At 40.3% G+C, this 3096-nt stretch overlaps 1 protein-coding gene across 2 annotated transcripts in view; it reads left to right on the forward strand.

Annotated features, from left to right (window-relative positions):
- The first annotated feature begins 1927 nt into the window (after window positions 1–1927).
- ZNF883 (zinc finger protein 883) overlaps window positions 1928–3096 on the forward strand; it is a 22080-nt gene continuing 20911 nt past the window's right edge. The window contains exons 1-2 of one of the 2 annotated variants that reach the window (XM_011992443.1): window positions 1928–2004; window positions 2936–3022. The gene's annotated coding sequence lies outside the window, so the exon portion shown is untranslated. Of the gene's footprint in view, window positions 2005–2935; window positions 3023–3096 lie in introns of those variants that run through there. The other variant, XM_011992444.1, reaches the window with a different exon arrangement.

A 3096-nucleotide genomic window follows, 5' to 3' on the forward strand; every position in this document is an offset into this window, starting at 1 on the left:
TACACATCAATGGCAAAAAACAAATAACCTGATGAAAATTGGGTGAAGCATCTGTATAGTCATTTTTTCAAAGAAGACATACAAATGACCAACAGGTATATGAACAAGTGCTCAGTGTCACTAGTAATCAGGGAAATGCAAATCAAAACCACAATGAGATATCACCATACTGCTGTTAAAATAGCTATTATAAAAATGAATACATAACAGACGATGTAGAGAAAACAAACCCTGTGTACTATTAGTAGGAATGTAAATTGGTTCAGCCACTATGGAAATCGATATAAATGTACCTCTAAATATAGCATTACCCTTTGATCCAGCAGTCTCACTTTTGGGTATATATCCGGAGGAATGGAAATCTGGATCTCGAAAAGATATCTGCACTTCCATGTTTATTGCAGCAGTAGTCACAATAGCCAAGATATGGAAACAACCTACATATCCACTGGTGGACAAATAAAGAAAATGTGGTATATACTTAAAATGGAATATCATTCAGCCTTATTAATAATGAAATCCTGTCATTTATGACACCATGGATGAAACTGGAGGATATTGTGCTAAGTGAAATAAGTTAGGCGCAGAAAGACAAATATTGCATGATCTCACTTATATGTGGAATCGAAAATAGGGAAATACATAGAAACACAAAGTAAAATGGTGGAGGGGCTGGGTGAGGGAGAAATGGGCAGGTTTTGGTCAAAGAGTACAAAGTTTCAGTATTTATTTATATAAAATAAATAAGATCTGGATGTCTTCTGTACCATAAAGAGCCTACAATTCACAATAGTGTATTCTATACTTAAAAATAAGTAAAGAGGGTAGATCTTACATTAAGTGTTCTTACCACAAAAGGCGGGGGAAGACCAAAGGGGTGTAAACTTTTGGAAATAATAGATGAATTTATGGGATTGATGCCATGACGGCTTGATGGTTTCATAGGTATATACTTATCTCCAAACACATCAAGTTGTGTATATTAACTGTGTACAGTTACAGATCAATCATATCTCAATAAAGCAATTTTTTAAAGTATGTGTAGTTTTATACTTGAGAATATGTAATGATACAGAATTTGTATATATATGCATAGAAATTACATATTTAAATATAGAATAAGGAGTATCTTGGAGTGAACTTTCATCTGACTTTAATTTTGTTCTTTTTTCTTATCTCTATTCTCTGTTATCTACAATCTATCTATCTATATTCGTTTGTTTAGGAAAAAAGTTAGATATGCATATTCCCTCTTCATTATATTCGTTTCTTGGACGTGTTTGTCAAGAATAGATGTGGAGGAGGGAACAGATTAATCTACAAGGTTGTTCATCAGTATACTATTTTTGGTAGCACTGAAGTGATCATAACCTAAGTTCCTAACAGAAAGAAAAAAGCTAGAAAAAAAATTTACCCCAAAAGTATGACCACATTCTTGGATGGAATCTCTCTGGTGCTTGTTCGCTGTCTCTCTTTCTCTGCCGCCTGTTTTCCCCCCGCCCCGCACCCCACCATCCCCTCAACACACACTCATAACAAAGAAGCTGGCTATAAATCAGAGATTTACTTTTAGAATGCTAAAAAAGAATTAATCACTGCGTTAATAAATATTTCTGCAATGAATTCATCTGGGTAGTTTGCTTTTTTATCTGTTGAATAAAGGGTTATTTATAAATCATCTATTAATGTAGTGAATAGGTATTACTTTTGTGTCGGGGGTGTTGTTAACGCAAACTCTGCATCTCTTTGGATTTACAGTTGTTTCTAGCAAAAGAAAAAAATCTTTGTTTTTCTTTTTTCTTCTTTTTATTTAAACAACAGTGGAAAAGACTCACGTTCGCAATGCGCAAAGCATTAGAAATATACCGGTGGAAGACGCAGCTCGCGGGCGCCCTTTGCAGAAGATGCTGGGAAATGTAGTTCCTGTCGGCCGCGTGCGCAGGCGTACTTCTTGGCTTGGGAACCTCATCGCCCGACAGTGCTCTTTATTTTTCCGTGGAGCAGGTGAGCTTTTTCTTTCCCGACCCTTGGACTCCTGTGGGAGGCTGGGAGAGAGGTCCGCTTCAAACACAACCATTAGGGCGGGTCAGCCGAGGCCTGAGAATGCATTGGCCGGGCCCGGGGCGGAGGCGGGGGCGGAGGAAAGGCGATTAGGTCAGGCTGGGTATTTGGTTCGCGTTGCAGTGATGGCCCAGGGTGATGGTGACCGGGGCCAGCATCCCGCTTCGGGGTGAGGAGGAGGCAAAGCCCTGTCTGCGCATCCCAGCCTTACTAGTCGGGGCCTTGGGTTCTCTTCTGGGTTGGAGGGTCATGAAAACAGAGCTCAGAGCTTTTGGGCCTTGCTTTGACTCTGATGGGGGGCAGTTTATCTGGGGAGAGGCAGCCACCCCAGACCTTGGTGGTAGACCTGGGAATTGCAAGAAAACTGTGATAGGTATTTAGTGCCAACTAGAATTTAGGTTTCCCGACATCCAGTTCTTGCTCCTTCCTCAGAAACTCACCTCCTCGCTAGATGTAGTTTGTTTAGTTTTACTGGTAAATTTCTGAAGTCTCTTCTATAAAGAACTGTGGAATTGATTCCCTACACTCTGCGGGCAATGAAGAGCAATTGTTTGTTCTTTGAGATGGCATTTGTGGATGCACTTCGAAAAATTGTATATGCTTTACAAGTATTATTATTAACAAATAGGGGGCTGATGTACTCGGTGCCACCCATCATGGGAGGATAAAGTTAGCCCTGTTTCTGGTTTGTCAGATTGGAGCAGTGACCAGAGACAGGAATGTAAGTGGCCTTTCACTTCGTACTCTGCAGGGAAACAATCTGTTCCTAGACTCATTCTGACATTTTTACAGAGGGTGCGGGTTATATCCAGGTAGTCAGACAGGCTTCCCATAAAGACAATCCTGATTTCTCAAGGCCCCTTTCCTTTTTCAGCTCTGCTTTCTCAGGTCTCTACTTACTTCTATAAGATGGCATCAAGAAGAAGGACCTGACCACTGGCCCCTGACTACATGGTCTTTGGTGAGCAGAACTTTTCAAGGCATTTCTTAGTAGAAATTAAGCTGGGTTTAATTTCTAAAGTTCCATCTTGCAGT

Source organism: Mandrillus leucophaeus, unplaced genomic scaffold (genome assembly GCF_000951045.1).
Source record: "Mandrillus leucophaeus isolate KB7577 unplaced genomic scaffold, Mleu.le_1.0 Scaffold410, whole genome shotgun sequence".
In the NCBI taxonomy this organism is placed as follows: Eukaryota; Metazoa; Chordata; class Mammalia; order Primates; family Cercopithecidae; genus Mandrillus; species Mandrillus leucophaeus.